We start from the raw sequence: 20070 nt of genomic DNA, 5'->3' as shown, positions 1-20070 counted from the left end.
ATGGCAGCATTTCAAAGGCCAGTAATGTGGAAAGCTGTCATTCAGTATCATGGCTCATGGGTGGCTAGGGGGGTATCTCACCTTTCTCTCGAGAATTTGGGGGATGGAAAGCTGAACACTTCCATTGGACTGTGTGGAGATGCTTTGTGACACTCTGGTGTTGGTTATGCTGTCACATCCTCTCTTTGCAGGGAGGCAGCTGATCCTGTTGATCGTGAGGAGGAGGAAGAGGCCGAGACTGCAGCAGTAGAGCAGGAGGAGGCTCAGATCTGTCAAGGTTTTTAAGGTGTGTAGAACAAATAGAAGAAAAAATCCAGCTTCCAAAAATATCAAATTTATTGGGAGTAAAATGCAAAGTCCAGTGACATGGTTCACAAAAGAGTGAGTGGCAGCAGGCTACGCATTTCGAACAATAACATTTTCTTTCTCATAGAAAGAAAGAACATGTTATTGTTCGAAACGCGTAGCCTGCTGCTACTCACTCTCTTGTGAACCATGTCACTGGACTTTGCATTTTACTCCCAATAAATTTGATATTTTTGGAAGCTGGATTTTTCTATTTGTTCTATTGTTCTACGTGATTACTGCACGGTATCCGGGCTTCCCCACAACACATGCCTAGCAGGTGAGCTGGTTTTTATCACTTTATTTCTTGTTTAAGGTGTGTACTCCACTGCACCTTGTGCTTGGAATTCAGATGCCAAGTCATACAGGTGGTGCTCAGGTTCAGAACATTTATGCCTCGCTTCGGGCTGTGATGGCACAGCATGCAAACCACCAGTCAGTTCATAGAATCATAGAATGGTAGAGTTGGAAGGGGCCTCCTGGGTCATCTGGTCAAACCCACTGCTCAAAGCAGGATTTGCTAAATCATCCCAGACAGATGTCTGTCCAGCTTCTGTTTGAAAACTTCCATGGAAGGAGAACTCATCAGTCATCACCTCTCGTGGCAGCCTGCTCCACTCATTGATAACCCTGTCAAAAAGTTTTTTCTAATATCTAATCTGTGTCTCCTCACATTCAGTTTCATCCCATTGCTTCTAGTCTTTCCTTATGCAAATGAGAATAAAGATGTTCCTTCTACAATGTGACAGCTCTTGAGATATTTGTAGACAGCTATTAAGTCTCCTCTCACTCTTCTTTTTTGCAAGTTAAACATTCCCAAATCCTGTAAACATTCCTCATAGGACATAGTTTGCAGTCCGCTCACCATTCTGGTCGCTCTTCTCTGAACTTGCTTCAGTTTGTTGATGTCTTTTTTAAAATGTGGAGCCCAGAACTGGACACAGTATTCCAGATGAGGTCTGACCAAAGAGGAGTAGAGGGCAATAATGACTTCACACAATCTAGACTGTATGCTTGTGTTAATACATCCCAGAATTGTATTTGCCTTTTTTTGCTGCTGCATCACACTGTTGACTCATGTTCAGTTTATGATTAGTGATGAGCAAATATACTCGTTACTCGAGATTTCCCGGGCACGCTCGGACAAGTGCTCGTAGTTTTAGCATAAGTACATGTGGGGGTTGCCTGGTTCCTAGGGAATCCCTACATGTACTTATGCTGGCTAACAGATGTAAATCATTCAGCTGCGGCACTAAAAACTAAACTCCGTGCACTAAATAATACTCTGAGGACACCCGAGCGTGCTCGGGAAATCTCGAGTAATGAGTATGTTCGCTCATCACTATTTATGATCTATTAGTATACCCAAGTCTTTTTCACATGTGCTGTTGCTTACCCCTATTCCTCCCATTCTGTAAATGCTTTTTTTATTTTTACTGCCCAGATGTAGTACTTTGCATTTTTCCCTGTTAAAAACCATTCTGTTAGTTGCTGCCCACTGCTCCAGTTCATTTACATCTTTTTGAATCCTCTCTCTCTTCTCTAGTATTAGCTATCCCTCCTAGCTTTGTGTCATCAGCAAATTTAATCAGTTTACCCTCAATTCCTTCATCTAAATCATTGATAAAGATGTTGAGCAATACAGGGCCCAGGACAGAGCCCTGTGGTACCCCACTTGAGACATTCTTCCAACTGGATGTGCAGCCATTTACGACCACTCTTTGGGTCCAATCACTAAAAGCCAGTTATGAATCCACCTAACAGTTGCCTTGTCCATTCCATACTCAGCCATTTTTTCAATAAGGATGGTGTGAGATACTTTGTCAAATGCTTTGCTGAAGTCAAGATATACTATATCTACAGCATTTCCCTGATCCACCCAGTCAGTGATTCTGTCATAGAGGGAATAAGTTAGTCTGACATGACTTATTAGTTACAAACCCATGCTGACTCTGGTTAATCACTTCATTCTTATCCAGGTACTTACATACATGTTGTTTAAGAATTTGTTCAAAGATCTTTCCTGGTATAGGCATCAGACTCACCGGCCTATAGTTCCCTGGGTCCACCTTCTTCCCCTTTTTGAAGACAGGAACAACATTTGCTCTTCTCCAGTCTTCTGGGACTTCTGCTGTTCTCCAAGAATTTTCAAAGATTATGGAGAGTGGTTCAAAAATTTCTTCTGCTATCTCCTTCAGTACTATGGGGTGTAATTCATCTGGACCTGGAGACTTGAATTCATTTATGTTAGCTAAGTGTTTCCTCACTATCTATCTATGCAAAATAGGAATTTAAAAGTTCGGCCTTCTCAACATCCTTTCTCACCATTTCATCATTTCCATCCTGTAAATATCCTATAGCATCTTTGACTTTTCTTTTACTTTTGACATATCCCCAAAATCCTTTTTTATTGCTTTTAACATCTCTTGCAAGCCTTAATTCATTGTCAACTTTAGATAATCTGATTTGTGCCCTGCAGATTCTGCAGACAGCATTATATTCTTCTTTAGATATGCCTCTCTCTTTCCATTTGATAAATATTTATTTCTTCCTTTTTAGCATGTGTTTAAGTTTTGTGTTCTTCCATCCTGGTTTCCTTAAATGCTTCCTATTCTTCCCTCTTTTCGACATTGTTAACGATTGTGCTTTGAGAATCTAATTTTTCAAGATTTCCCATCCTTCCTGGACATTTTTGTCCTTAAGAATATCCAGCCATTGGATCCCTCTGATTCTCTTTCTTAGTCCCTTAAAATCTGCCTTTCTGAAATCTAACCTTGAAGTCTGAGTCTTCACAGGTCTTCTTCCTCTAGTTATCCAAAATTCTAAAATAGCATGGTCACTACCTCCTAGAGTCCCAGCCACTCTTACCTCCTCCACCATTTTCTCCCTGTTTATAAGGATTAGATCCAAGGTAGTAGATCCCCTTGTTTTCTCCCCTACCTTTTGGAAGATAAAATTGTCAGCAAGAGAGGATAAGAATAAACAATTTTGGTTCACCTGTTAGTTTTGCCTGTTGTCTTCACCACATTTCCTGAAGAAATGACACGCCAGGGAACTCTTTGGAACTGTCTTTGGTGTGCTTAATTCATCAGCATGGTGGGCAACACCAGCCACCCGCTGTGCCTTTGCACCCTGCTCCCTGTTTTGCTGTGCTGCTAGGGCAAGGGTGGCCACCTCGATTTCCTCCAAACTGCACTCATCACTAGGATGGCCTCCACTCCATGCTGGGTCTAGAACCTCATCATTCCCTGCATTGTCTTCTACCGACTCCTCAACCTTACCCTCCGTGCCAGTGTGCACACTGTAGAAAGATGCTGCAGTTGGCAACTGAATCATCTGACATGTGCTGCGGTGGTCCACTGATTGTCTGCACTAGCCCTCCCACATACTCATCCTCCATCCTTACAAGTGGTTGGGCATCAGTGAACTTAGTCTCTTCCACTTGTGAGGTGGATCCAGGTGGATGGGCCATGGGACCCTAGTCTGTGAACTCCTCAAAAAGCAGAAAAGACTGCTGCATGAGTTGGGGCTCAGCCTGGCTGATTTGCAAAGGGGTGAGGTGAAGCTGGATGACCATGGTCCTCAGGTGCCAACTGAGCACTTTGTGCAGTTGCATGCGTGTAAGGTAACGCAAACGAACTGGAGCCACGCTCAGGGATCCAGTCTAGCATATTTTCATCAATATTTTCATCAACAATACTTGGGCCTGCGAAAGGACACATAATGTGGTGTTGCCTGCCTGCACCAGAGAAAGGTGTTGTATTTGGGCACCTGGCAGATACAGAATGCCTATGTCTTCTCCCGGCATCAGGTACACCACCATCAGCAGATACACCAGCACCACGGCGTCCATGTCCTCTATTTAAGGCTTTCCTCGTTTTTTGGAAGTGGCTTTTCTCCACACTACTCGCAAAGAGATGGCAAAAGAGTAGGTTTTTTTTCAACACTATGAGAAAATACAGCGGTCTAGAAAAATTATTTGTTTTGCCTGCAACTGGCAATGAGATGGCTGATGCTAATTGTTTATTTGCAACAATACTAGAAAACACACAGGTGTCCAGAAATAACATTTGCTTGGTCTACAAATGGCAATGAGATGGCTGATGAGTAGAATTATTCTATATGTACACTGGTCGTACAAACACGGCTGCAGAGTACACACAGTGGCTTTTGACACAGTACTCCCACAGATGGGGGTGCAGAGTACACACAAACTTAAAGGAACAGTACTCCCACATACAGGGGTTGCAGAGTACACACAGCGGCTTAAAGGCACAATACTCCCACTGACAGAGGTGCAGAGTACATACAGAAACGTAAAGGAACAGTACTCCCAAATACAGGGGTTGCAGAGTACACACAGAGGCTTAAAGGAACAGTACTCCCACTGACGGAGGTGCAGAGTACACACAGAGGCTTAAAGGAACAGTACTCCCACTGACGGAGGTGCAGAGTACACACAGAAACTTAAAGGGACACTGTCACCTGAATTTGAAGGGAACAATCTTTAGCCATAGGGGCGGGGTTTTCGGTGTTTGATGCACCCTTTCCTAACCCGCCGGCTGCATGCTGGCTGCAATATTGGATTGAAGTTCATTCTCTGTCCTCTGTAGTGCATGCCTGCACAAGGCAATCTTGCCAGAATTCAGGTGACAGTGTCCCTTTAAAGGAACAGTACTCCCACAGACTGGTGTTGCAGAGTGCGCTACCTAGGGGCTTATTCACAATTCAGTATTTGGTCAGTATTTTACATCAGTATTTGTAAATAACAGAAAATCAGATGTACATTAAAAAGTCAGTGTTCAGGATTCGGGACTGGAAACCCAGAAATGTACTGTTTGGTTTCGTTCATGCAGTGTGGTCTAATCTCACTTCTGGCCTCAGCCTGTGTTATATCACCAGCAGGAGGCAGAATAGCGATGCTGCCACTAAATAGAGACAATAAGGCTGTGTGCACAGGATCCGGAAGTAGCAGCACATGTCCGCTGCGTCCAAAGTGCTGCCGGCTATTGACCGCCGGTGAATCCTCTGTGATCACAGAACCATGCGCATTCGCCGCGCCCAATACATTGTACGGGTGACATTTATCTTGGAGGTTTGCATCTCCCCAAGATACATAGACATGCTGCGGTCTGGAGAGACAGGCCTCATGTCCATCTCCACGGGTGAGCCGCGGGCGTTTCTGGACACATAGTGGACATGAGATTTCTTGAAATCCCATCCGCTATGCTGTAACATCTGGACGCTGCACAAGTACACAGCGTCCAACCCGCAGCATTTACTGATGGTCTGCACATACCCTGATAATCTCTCCTGGAAAACAGAGGAAAAATTGATGCTGCTGAAGCCGCTTGTGCCCCATCCCCGCTCCCCTCTGTGCTGCTAGGAGCCAGCTAAAGTCAGGACATGGATTGTACTTGTCATTCCCCCATATTGTACCTGCCGCCCACCCTGCATTGTATCCGCTGCTGCCCCATGTATAGTACCCTATGTATAGTAAACACAACCCCCCAAGTATTGTACCCTGTGTATGGTACCTGCAGCCCCCATGTATTATACTCAACATCCCCCCATGTACTGCAGCCCCCGCTCTCCCCATGTATTGTACTCACACTCTCCCCATGTATTGCACCCGCCATGCCCCAACTGTACTATCTGCCCCCCCATATATTGCACCCGCCGCTCTCCCCATGTATTGTACTCACACTCCCCCCATGTATTGCATCCGCCATGCCCCATCTATACTATCTGCCCCCCATATATTGCACCCGCCGCTCTCCCCATGTATTGTACTCACACTCTCCCCATGTATTGCACCCGCCATGCCCCAACTGTACTATCTGCCCCCCCCATATATTGCACCCGCCGCTCTCCCCATGTATTGGACTCACACTCCCCCCATGTATTGTACCCGCCATGCCCCATCTATACTATCTGCCCCCCCATATATTGCACCCGCCGCTCTCCCCATGTATTGGACTCACACTCCCCCCATGTATTGTACCCGCCATGCCCCAACTGTACTACCTGCCACCCCCATATATTGCAGCCCCCGGTCTCCCCATGTATTGCACCCGCTATGCCCCATCTATACTATCTGCCCCCCATATATTGCACCCGCCGCTCTCCCCATGTATTGTACTCACACTCCCCCCATGTATGGCATCAGCTGCCCCCCCATGCATAGTACCTGTCAGCACCATATATTGTACCTGCCGATGGGGCACCATCAGCAGCAGACCACCACACATCGCCTCCCGAGCTCATTAGCCCCTCAGCAGCCGTCTGCTCTGCAATCTTAAAGGGAACATCCGGACCCTATAATTATTACTTATAAACAAATCTCCAGAAAGTTTCACAATATAATCCTGACATTCCTCTGATTGCTGCAACTTTTTATCGCACAAAGAAACCGAGAGGCTACAAGGCAATGGTGGTAATTGGAGATGTTACCGAGACCCTGGCGGGGGGCTGCGAACCATCATCATACATCTCACCAAGACCACCAGCAATGTAGCCTCCTGCGCCTGTAGCACCAACATAGAAGAAGCGCAGGAATGATACAACGTGTCCTCAGGTGCAGCAGACGGACACCTGCAGCCGCAGCTCCTCGCACTCACCGTCCATCGATCCCAGAGATCAGTCACATTCCAAGGAAAGTGAAAGTTCTGTTCCCAAGGAGGAGCCGAGGTTCCTGATGCCACATTATAATTACACCGGAGCCGTGTGGTTCTGTCCGGGATGACGGCCGCCGCCTCCGACTTATGGAAAACTCCACTAAGAGTTTCTGAATTTAGATCCATGAGGTTAAATAAATACATGAAACTGCGACACCCGGGCGAGAGGGAAGGCAGAACGGGCGGAGGCTGGAGGCGCTCCAGAAACCTCACACACGAGGAAACCAGCCAAGACACACACGGAGCATTACACCCGGAATATTACACCCAGAACATTACACCCAGAACATTACACCCAGAACATTACACCCAGAACATTACACCCAGAGCATTACACCCAGAGCATTACACCCCCAGAGCATTATACCCAAAACATTACACCCAGAGCATTACACCCCCAGAGCATTACACCCAGAATATTACACCCCCAGAGCATTACACCCCCAGAGCATTACACCCCCAGAGCATTACACCCCCAGAGCATTACACCCAGAGCATTACACCCCCAGAGCATTACACCCAGAACATTACACCCCCAGAGCATTACACCCCCAGAGCATTACACCCAGAACATTACACCCCCAGAGCATTACACCCCCAGAGCATTACACCCAGAACATTACACCCAGAACATTACACCCAGAACATTACACCCAGAACATTACACCCAGAGCATTACACCCCCAGAGCATTACACCCCCAGAGCATTACACCCAGAACATTACACCCAGAACATTACACCCAGAACATTACACCCCCAGAGCATTACACCCCCAGAGCATTACACCCCCAGAGCATTACACCCAGAACATTACACCCCCAGAGCATTACACCCCCAGAGCATTACACCCAGAACATTACACCCCCAGAGCATTACACCCCCAGAGCATTACACCCAGAACATTACACCCCCAGAGCATTACACCCAGAACATTACACCCCCAGAGCATTACACCCAGAACATTACACCCCCAGAGCATTACACCCCCAGAGCATTACACCCAGAACATTACACCCCCAGAGCATTACACCCAGAACATTACACCCCCAGAGCATTACACCCCCAGAGCATTATACCCCCAGAGCATTACACCCAGAACATTACACCCAGAACATTACACCCAGAACATTACACCCAGAGCATTACACCCCCAGAGCATTACACCCCCAGAGCATTACACCCAGAACATTACACCCAGAACATTACACCCAGAACATTACACCCCCAGAGCATTACACCCCCAGAGCATTACACCCCCAGAGCATTACACCCAGAACATTACACCCCCAGAGCATTACACCCCCAGAGCATTACACCCAGAACATTACACCCAGAACATTACACCCAGAACATTACACCCAGAACATTACACCCAGAGCATTACACCCCCAGAGCATTACACCCCCAGAGCATTACACCCAGAACATTACACCCCCAGAGCATTACACCCCCAGAGCATTATACCCAAAACATTACACCCAGAGCACTACACCCCCAGAGCATTACACCCAGAACATTACACCCCCAGAGCATTACACCCCCAGAGCATTACACCCCCAGAGCATTACACCCCCAGAGCATTACACCCCCAGAACATTACACCCCCAGAGCATTACACCCAGAGCATTACACCCAGAACATTACACCCAGAGCATTACATCCCCAGAGCATTACACCCAGAACATTACACCCAGAGCATTACACCCCCAGAGCATTACACCCCCAGAGCATTACACCCAGAACATTACACCCCCAGAGCATTACACCCCCAGAGCATTACACCCAGAACATTACACCCAGAGGATTACACTCCCAGAGCATTACACCCAGAGCATTACACCCCCAGAGCATTACACCCAGAACATTACATCCAGAGCATGACACCCAGAGCATTACACCCAGAGCATTACACCCCCAGAGCATTACACCCCCAGAGCATTACACCCCCAGAGCATTACACCCAGAACATTACATCCAGAACATTACACCCCCAGAGCATTACACCCCCAGAGCATTACACCCAGAACATTACACCCAGAACATTACACCCAGAACATTACACCCCCAGAGCATTACACCCCCAGAGCATTATACCCAAAACATTACACCCAGAGCATTACACCCAGAACATTACACCACCAGAGCATTACACCCAGAACATTACACCCCCAGAGCATTACACCCAGAACATTACATCCAGAGCATTACACCCAGAGCATTACATCCAGAGCATTACACCCAGAACATTACATCCAGAGCATTACACCAAGAACATTACACCCAGAATATTACACCCAGAGCATTACACCCAGAGCATTACACCCAGAATATTACACCCAGAACATTACACCCAGAGCATTACACCCCCAGAACATTACACCCGGAACATTACACCCAGAACATTACACCCAGAACATTACACCCAGAGCATTACACCCAGAATATTACACCCAGAGCATTACACCCAGAGCATTACACCCAGAATATTACACCCAGAACATTACACCCGGAACATTACACCCAGAACATTACACCCAGAGCATTACACCCAGAACATTACACCCAGAGCATTACACCCAGAACATTACACCCCCAGAGCATTATACCCAAAACATTACACCCAGAACATTACATCCAGAGCATTACACCCAGAGCATTACACCCAAAACATTACACCCCCAGAGCATTACACCCAGAACATTACACCCCCAGAGCATGACACCCAGAGCATTACACCCCCAGAGCATTACACCCCCAGAGCATTACTCCCCCAGAGCATTACACCCCCAGAGCATTACACCGCCAGAACATTACACTCCCAGAGCATTACACCCCCAGAGCATTACACCCAGAGCATTACACCCAGAGCATTACACCCCCAGAGCATTACACCCCCAGAGCATTACACCCCCAGAGCATTACACCCCCAGAGCATTACACCCCGAACATTACATCCAGAACATTACACCCAGAACATTACACCCCCAGAGCATTACACCCAGAACATTACACCCAGAACATTACACCCCCAGAGCATTACACCCCCAGAGCATTACACCCAGAACATTACACCCCCAGAGCATTACACCCCCAGAACATTACACCCCCAGAGCATTACACCCAGAACATTACATCCAGAACATTACACCCAGAACATTACACCCCCAGAGCATTACACCCAGAACATTACACCCAGAACATTACACCCCCAGAGCATTACACCCAGAACATTACACCCAGAACATTACACCCCCAGAGCATTACACCCAGAACATTACATCCAGAGCATTACACCCCCAGAGCATTACACCCCCAGAGCATTACACCCAGAACATTACACCCCCAGAGCATTACACCCCCAGAACATTACACCCCCAGAGCATTACACCCAGAGCATTACACCCAGAACATTACACCCAGAGCATTACACCCCCAGAGCATTACACCCGGAACATTACACCCAGAGCATTACACCCAGAACATTACACCCAGAGCATTACACCCCCAGAGCATTACACCCAGAACATTACACCCCCAGAGCATTACACCCAGAACACTACATCCAGAACATTACACCCAGAACATTACACCCCCAGAGCATTATACCCAAAACATTACACCCAGAGCATTACACCCCCAGAGCATTACACCCAGAACATTACACCCCCAGAGCATTACACCCAGAACATTACACCCAGAACATTACATCCAGAGCATTACATCCAGAGCATTACACCCAGAACATTACACCCAGAACATTACACCCAGAGCATTACACCCAGAACATTACACCCAGAACATTACACCCAGAACATTACATCCCCAGAGCATTACACCCAGAACATTACACCCAGAACATTACACCCAGAGCATTACACCCAGAACATTACATCCAGAGCATTACACCCAGAACATTACATCCAGAGCATTACACCCAGAACATTACATCCAGAGCATTACACCCAGAGCATTACACTCCCAGAGCATTACACCCAAAACATTACACCCAAAACATTACACCCGCAGAGCATTACACCCCCAGAGCATTACACACAGAACATTACACCCCCAGAGCATTACACCCCCAGAGCATTACACCCCCAGAGCATTACACCCCCAGAGCATTACACCCAGAACATTACACCCAGAGCATTACACCCAGAACATTACACCCCCAGAGCATTACACCCAGAACATTACATCCAGAACATTACACCCAGAACATTACACCCCCAGAGCATTACACCCAGAACATTACACCCAGAACATTACACCACCAGAGCATTACACCCAGAACATTACACCCCCAGAGCATTACACCCAGAACATTACACCCCCAGAGCATTACACCCAGAACATTACACCCAGAACATTACATCCAGAGCATTACACCAAGAACATTACACCCAGAGCATTACACCCCCAGAACATTACACCCCCAGAGCATTACACCCCCAGAGCATTACACCCAAAACATTACACCCCCAGAGCATTACACCCCCAGAGCATTACACCCAGAACATTACACCCCCAGAGCATTACACCCCCAGAGCATTACACCCCCAGAGCATTACACCCAGAGCATTACACCCAGAACATTACACCCCCAGAGCATTACACCCCCAGAGCATTACACCCGGAACATTACACCCAGAGCATTACACTCCCAGAGCATTACACCCAGAGCATGACACCCAGAGCATGACACCCAGAACATTACACCCAGAGCATTACACCCAGAACATTACACCCAGAGCATTACACCCAGAACATTACACCCAGAACATTACACCCAGAACATTACACCCAGAACATTACACCCAGAGCATTACACCCAGAACATTACACCCAGAACATTACACCCAGAGCATTACACCCAGAACATTACACCCAGAGCATTACACCCAGAACATTACACCCAGAACATTACACCCAGAACATTACACCCCCAGAGCATTACACCCAGAACATTACACCCAGAACATTACACCCCCAGAGCATTACACCCAGAACATTACACCCCCAGAGCATTACACCCAGAACATTACACCCCCAGAGCATTACATCCAGAACATTACACCCCCAGAGCATTACACCCCCAGAGCATTACACCCAGAACATTACACCCAGAACATTACACCCCCAGAGCATTACACCCAGAACATTACACCCAGAGCATTACACCCCCAGAGCATTACACCCAGAGCATTACACCCAGAATATTACACCCCCAGAGCATTACACCCAGAATATTACACCCCCAGAGCATTACACCCAGAGCATTACACCCAGAGCATTACACCCCTAGAGCATTACACCCAGAACATTACAGCCCCAGAGCATTACACCCAGAACATTACACCCAGAGCATTACACCCAGAGCATTACACCCAGAACATTACACCCAGAATATTACACCCCCAGAGCATTACACCCAAAACATTACACCCCCAGAGCATTACACCCCCAGAGCATTACACCCAGAACATTACACCCAGAATATTACACCCCCAGAGCATTACACCCAGAACATTACACCCAGAGCATTACACCCAGAACATTACACCCCCAGAGCATTACACCCAGAGCATTACACCCCCAGAGCATTACACCCAGAACATTACACCCCCAGAGCATTACACCCAGAGCATTACACCCAAAACATTACACCCAGAGCATTACACCCCCAGAGCATTACACCCCCAGAGCATTACACCCAAAACATTACACCCCCAGAGCATTACACCCCCAGAGCATTACACCCAGAACATTACACCCCCAGAGCATAACACTAAGAACATTACACCCAGACAGCTCCCCGCAGGGGGAAGAGCTTCGCCGCCTGTCAGGGAACTGGAACATCAGGAAGAAGGATGTCTGCACAGTCCTGGTAATACTCACATGGTGCGGGCATCATAGTCTGAGCCAACCCAGGGCAGTATAGATCATGTGGCACATGTCACCTGCAGTCCTATGTAACACCACAGATAACACAGTGATAACCCTCTGAGTACAGATAATGTAGTAGATGTCACCCGCAGTCCTATGTAACACCACAGATAACAGTGATAGCTCTCTGAGTACTGATAATGAAGTAGATGTCACCTGCAGTCCTATGTAACACCACAGATAACAGTGTGACTCTCTGAGTACAGATAATGTAGTAGATGTCACCTGCAGTCCTATGTAACACCACAGATAAGAGTTATCACTGTTATCAGTGTATTGCATAGGACTGCAGATTCAGACCTTTCTGAGAATTATTTAGGACCTGTCTTGTTCGAGGCTTCGTGCATGTTTTTCATTCTTACATGACCACGTCTCCACACATACGGTTGCCACATGGCCAGTATCACCGCCTTAAGCTGCTGGACCAGAGCAGTTGATCTCTACACTCTTTCCTCTTCTCCTATTGGTGGGGCCAGGGGCCTTACTAGAGCCCCATGGGCAATGATGCTGAATTCAGACCTGGGCCCCCACCTCCATGTTGGTCAGATGAAACATTCGTTTGTAGCATTCTAAATTCTATAAAGACATAGGGGTAAGTGTCCCCATCATGGCATCTTCCTGTAATAATGTCACCCATTTTGTCATCTTTCTGTAATAATTTTCCTCATCCTGGCCTTTATCCTGAAATAATGTTTCTCATCCTAGACCCTGCTTGCTAGAAAGTCCAAAATACTGGGCTCCTTTCTGGTATAATGTCCCCCATTATGAGCCCCTTCCAGTAATGATATTCCCCATCCTGGGCATCTAACTGGTATATTCTAATGTCCTCTGTCCTATTCCCTTTACTGTAATATTGTGTTCCATCCTGGCCCCTTCCTGTAACAATGTCCCCCCTCCTGCTGTAATGTCTCCCATCATGGTCCCCTTCCTGGTATACTGACTCCATCCTATCCTGGGTTCTTGCCGGGATAAACACTCCCATCCTGGACTCTATTCTTGTTAAATGATCCACATCCTGGGCCCCTTCCTGGTATCTGACCCACTTGCTGTAATAATATCTGCCGTCCTGCACCCTTCCCTGGTATAATGAGCCCATCCTGAGGCCTTTACTTGGATGATAAACACCATCTTATGCTCCTTACTGGTATAATGACCCCATCCTTGCCCCATTCTGGTATTATGATTTTCCCCTCGAGCCCCTTTTTTGTATAACAAACCCCATCTTGGGCCCCTTCTTGGTATATTGACCCTCATCCTGGTCCCTTCCTTGTAAAATTACCCTCATCCCAGTCTTCTTCCTAGTAAAATGACCCCCATTTTAGTATAATGACTCCCATCCTAAGCCCCTTCTTTTTACAATGACCCTCATTCTAAACCCCCATGTATTGTTTGACCCCCTCCATGGATGAGAAGCCCCCACACATTGTGAGTGACCCCCTCCATGGATGAGAAACCCCCACACATTGTGAGTGACCCCCTCCATGGATGAGAAGCCCCCACACATTGTGAGTGACCCCCTCCATGGATGAGAAGCCCCCACACATTGTGAGTGATCCCCTCCATGGATGAGAAGCCCCCACACATTGTGAGTGACCCCCTCCATGGATGAGAAGCCCCCACACATTGTGAGTGACCCCCTCCATGGATGAGAAACCCCCACACATTGTGAGTGACCCCCTCCATGGATGAGAAGCCCCCACACATTGTGAGTGACCCCCTCCATGGATGAGAAGCCCCCACACATTGTGAGTGATCCCCTCCATGGATGAGAAGCCCCCACACATTGTGAGTGACCCCCTCCATGGATGAGAAGCCACCACACATTGTGAGTGATCCCCTCCATGGATGAGAAGCCCCCACACATTGTGAGTGATTCCCTCCATGGATGAGAAGCCCCCACACATTGTGAGTGATCCCCTCCATGGATGAGAAGCCCCCGCACATTGTGAGTGACCCCCTCCATGGATGAGAAACCCCCACACATTGTGAGTGACCCCCTCCATGGATGAGAAGCCCCCACACATTGTGAGTGACCCCCTCCATGGATGAGAAGCCCCCACACATTGTGAGTGACCCCCTCCATGGATGAGAAGCCCCCACACATTGTGAGTGACCCCCTCCATGGATGAGAAGCCACCACACATTGTGAGTAATCCCCTCCATGGATGAGAAGCCCCCACACATTGTGAGTGATTCCCTCCATGGATGAGAAGCCCCCACACATTGTGAGTGATTCCCTCCATGGATGAGAAGCCCCCACACATTGTGAGTGATTCCCTCCATGGATGAGAAGCCCCCACACATTGTGAGTGATTCCCTCCATGGATGAGAAGCCCCCACACATTGTGAGTGATTCCCTCCATGGATGAGAAGCCCCCACACATTGTTTGACCCCCTCCATGGATGAGAAGCCCCCACACATTGTGAGTGACCCCCTCCATGGATGAGAAACCCCCACACATTGTGAGTGACCCCCTCCATGGATGAGAAGCCCCCACACATTGTGAGTGACCCCCTCCATGGATGAGAAGCCCCCACACATTGTGAGTGATCCCCTCCATGGATGAGAAGCCCCCACACATTGTGAGTGACCCCCTCCATGGATGAGAAGCCACCACACATTGTGAGTGATCCCCTCCATGGATGAGAAGCCCCCACACATTGTGAGTGACCCCCTCCATGGATGAGAAGCCCAACACATTGTGAGTGACCCCCTCCATGGATGAGAAGCCCCCACACATTGTGAGTGATCCCCTCCATGGATGAGAAGCCCCCACACATTGTGAGTGATTCCCTCCATGGATGAGAAGCCCCCACACATTGTGAGTGACCCCCTCCATGGAAGAGAAGCCCCAACACATTGTGAGTAACCCCCTCCATGGATGAGAAGCCCCCACACATTGTGAGTGATCCCCTCCATGGATGAGAAGCCCCCACACATTGTGAGTGACCCCCTCCATGGATGAGAAGCCCAACACATTGTGAGTGATCCCCTCCATGGATGAGAAGCCCCCACACATTGTGAGTGATCCCCTCCATGGATGAGAAGCCCCCACACATTGTGAGTGACCCCCTCCATGGATGAGAAGCCCAACACATTGTGAGTGACCCCCTCCATGGATGAGAAGCCCCCACACATTGTGAGTGATCCCCTCCACGGATGAGAAGCCCCCACACATTGTGAGCCCCCCATGGATGAGAAGCCCCCACACATTGTGAGTGAGCCCCCCCATGGATGAGAAGCCCCCACACATTGTGAGTGATCCCCCCCATGGATAAGAAGCCCCCACACATTGTGAGTGATCCCCCCCATGGATAAGAAGCCCCCACACATTGTGAGTGACTCCCTCCATGGATGAGAAGCCCCCACACATTGTGAGTGATCCCCTCCATGGATGAGAAGCCCCCACACATTGTGAGTGACCCCCTCCATGGATGAGAAGCCCAACACATTGTGAGTGACCCCCTCCATGGATGAGAAGCCCCCACACATTGTGAGTGATCCCCTCCACGGATGAGAAGCCCCCGCACATTGTGAGTGACCCCCTCCATGGATGAGAAGCCCCCACATATTGTGAGTGACCCCCTCCATGGATGAGAAGCCCCCACACATTGTGAGTGATCCCCTCCATGGATGAGAAGCCCCCACACATTGTGAGTGACCCCCTCCATGGATGAGAAGCCCAACACATTGTGAGTGACCCCCTCCATGGATGAGAAGCCCCCACACATTGTGAGTGATCCCCTCCACGGATGAGAAGCCCCCACACATTGTGAGCCCCCCCATGGATGAGAAGCCCCCACACATTGTGAGTGAGCCCCCCCATGGATGAGAAGCCCCCACACATTGTGAGTGAGCCCCCCCATGGATGAGAAGCCCCTACACTCCATAATTTCCCTCTGGATCAATAAAGTGTATCGCATCGTATCGTACACATCAGTTGTCTCAGGAAGCTTTACTGCTGGCAGACACAGGACTCATGGCAGTGCAGCGCCCCAGAGTCCTGGTCGTTGCAGAAATGTCGTTCTTCCACCAGGGGGAGTGATATTACGTCTGATGGCAATAAAGAAGATCTTCCTACCAGGTATCACAAACCATACACCACACTTCACACTCCAGACCACCAGGGGGAGTCTTGCTCCTATCTATTAGGCCACTCCTCACAATAGGGTAAAACTGGTGGACTGGATAGGAAGTTAGAGAGAAGCTGACTGGGCTTTGCCCAGGCAACACCTGTCAGGCAGACAGGGAGAGGAGAAACATCTGAGCTGCAGACAGAGGGTCCCTGACAGGGGTGGGATCCTGTCAGAGGCCTAGACAGAAAGCTACAAAGCTGCGCCTGCCCTACGTGCGGCAGCATCCTAAGAAAGGACACAAAGAGAATTGTATTGTAGCGGGTGAGAAATGAAGTCACAGCACAAGGAGATAAAACCAGAAGGAGTTCTGCCCTGTAATAGGCTGCCTCCTTCTGAGGCGCAGAAGCCGGTGGCCGGAACACCGAGGGAGCAACCGTCTCCAAGCCTTGCTCCAGAGACCGGCAGGACAGTCAATTCCCAGTCGGCTGCCCGACCTTAATACCCAGGAGGCACGATGGCAACTGTGGGGGTCGGGGCGTCTCTAGGGTCCCTGTAAAAAGCCTCAGGCCATCAGTCATACGGGTTTGTCCTATCCATACCATCTTGGGGACAGAGAGGAAGAAATAACATCTAGAACATCTACAACAGTTGTGAGGACCTTACCGAGAAGCTCAGCAGGGAGGTACTACAACACACAGGCGCTAGTAGGAAGGCTACTGATTTCCACCTGGATAAGGGAACTCTGGATTTGCCTTCAGACCGGCCGGACTCTACCTACCCTGTGGTCTGTACCCTGGACTGTGGATGCTGAAGCCTTCAGTAAAGGTAAAGAGACTGCAACCTTGTGTCCTCGTTATTCCCTGCACCTTAAATCATCCACCATCACTATCTACACTCCCTGGGAAGCCCTGGGGATACACTTCACCTGTGGGAAGTGTAGGGGTTATACTCACTCAGGTGCGGTGGATGACACTCTGGAGGCACGTTTCATTAAAAGTTCACAGGTTTATTGCTCTATAAACCACTTAGTAAGCAGAGAAAACAAATGGCCTTTAGCTGTTGTGAAATTGGATTTTGGGCTCCCCCGGTGGCCACTGGTGGAATTGAACTGGTGTGCATCATCCCCTCTGTTCACCTGTTTCCATCAGGATGTGGGAGTCGCTATTTAACCTTGCTCCTCTGTCACTTCCATGCCGGTCAACATTGTAATCAGAAGCCTTTCTGTGCATGTTCCTGCTGCTAGACAACTCCCAGCTAAGTTGGACTTTAGTCCTCGTTTGTTTTTGCATTTTGTTCCAGTTCACTGCTGTAGTTTCGTTTCTGTGTCTGGAAAGCTCTTGTGATCTGAAATTGCCACTCTGATGTTATGAGTTAATACTAGAGTCTTAAAGTAATTTCAGGATGGCGTTTTGATAGGGTTTTCAGCTGACCATGAAAGTGCCCTTTCTGTCTTCCTGCTATCTAGTAAGCGGACCTCAATTTTGCTAAACCTATTTTCATACTACGTTTGTCATTTCATCTAAAATCACCGCCAATATATGTGGGGGCCTCTGTCTGCCTATCGGGGAAACTTCTCTAGAGGTGAGCCAGGACTATATTTTCCTCTGCCAGGATTAGTTAGTCCTCCGGCCGGCGCTGGGCGTCTAGGGATAAAAAACGTAGGCAACGCTACCCGGCTACTGTTAGTTGTGCGGCAGGTTTAGTTCATGGTCAGTTTAGTTTCCATCCTTCCAAGAGCTAGTACTTATGTTTGCTGGGCTATGTTCTCTTGCCATTGAGAACCATAACAGTTTGACCGGCCAAAAAAGGGTTAAATTAATTGACAGAGAAAGGAGAGAAAAGAGAAGTCTGCTGAAGATTTTTTTTTTTTTTCCCCCTTCCCTTCAGTTCTGAGTGTGCTTGTAATTGAATCTCTTGCAAGTCTGCCTATATTGCAGCCTTTCTCTCTCTCTCTCTCCTTCTAATCCTGGAATGGCTCTGTGTTCACCTGTTTAAAATGGATATTCAGAGTTTAGCTGCAGGTTTGAATAATCTCACCACGAAAGTTCAAAATTTACAAGATTTTGTTGTTCATGTTCCTATATCTGAACCTAGAATTCCTTTGCCTGAATTTTTCTCGGGGAAAAGATCTTGCTTTCAAAATTTCAAAAATAATTGCAAGTTGTTTTTGTCCCTGAAATCTCGCTCTGCTGGAGATCCTGCTCAGCAGGTCAGGATTGTGATTTCCTTGCTCCGGGGCGACCCTCAGGATTGGGCTTTTGCATTGGCTCCAGGGGATCCTGCGTTGCTCAATGTGGATGCGTTTTTTCTGGCCTTGGGGTTGCTTTATGAGGAACCTCAGTTAGAGCTTCAGGCGGAAAAGGCCTTGATGTCCCTATCTCAGGGGCAAGACGAAGCTGAAATATACTGCCAGAAATTCCGTAAATGGGCTGTGCTTACTCAGTGGAATGAGTGCGCCCTGGCGGCGAATTTCAGAGAGGGTCTCTCTGATGCCATTAAGGATGTTATGGTGGGGTTCCCTGTGCCTGCGGGTCTGAATGAGTCCATGACAATGGCTATCCAGATCGATAGGCGTCTGCGGGAGCGCAAACCTGTGCACCATTTGGCGGTGTCTACTGAGAAGACGCCAGAGAATATGCAATGTGATAGAATTCTGTCCAGAAGTGAACGGCAGAATTTAAGACGAAAAAATGGGTTGTGCTTCTATTGCGGTGATTCAACTCATGTTATATCAGCATGCTCTAAGCGTACTAAGAAGCTTGATAAGTCTGTTTCAATTGGCACTTTACAGTCTAAGTTTATTCTATCTGTGACCCTGATTTGTTCTTTATCATCTATTACCGCGGATGCCTATGTCGACTCTGGCGCCGCTTTGAGTCTTATGGATTGGTCCTTTGCCAAACGCTGTGGGTATGATTTGGAGCCTCTTGAAACTCCTATACCCCTGAAGGGGATTGACTCCACCCCATTGGCTAGTAATAAACCACAATACTGGACACAAGTAACTATGCGGATTAATCC

General features: G+C 48.2%; 1 protein-coding gene across 1 annotated transcript in view; it reads right to left on the bottom strand.

Moving 5' to 3' along the window:
* SLCO2B1 (solute carrier organic anion transporter family member 2B1) overlaps nt 1-7190 on the bottom strand; it is a 218952-nt gene extending 211762 nt beyond the window's left edge. Inside the window, exon 1 of the mRNA XM_077298837.1 lies at nt 6966-7190. The gene's annotated coding sequence lies outside the window, so the exon portion shown is untranslated. The remainder of the gene's footprint in view (nt 1-6965) is intronic.
* Nucleotides 7191-20070: the final 12880 nt, after the last annotated feature.

The sequence above is a fragment of the Ranitomeya variabilis genome, chromosome 3 (genome assembly GCF_051348905.1).
Source record: "Ranitomeya variabilis isolate aRanVar5 chromosome 3, aRanVar5.hap1, whole genome shotgun sequence".
NCBI lineage: Eukaryota > Metazoa > Chordata > Amphibia > Anura > Dendrobatidae > Ranitomeya > Ranitomeya variabilis.
The sequence above is the reverse complement of the archived record's forward strand: the minus strand, read 5'-3'. Positions and strand labels throughout refer to the sequence as shown.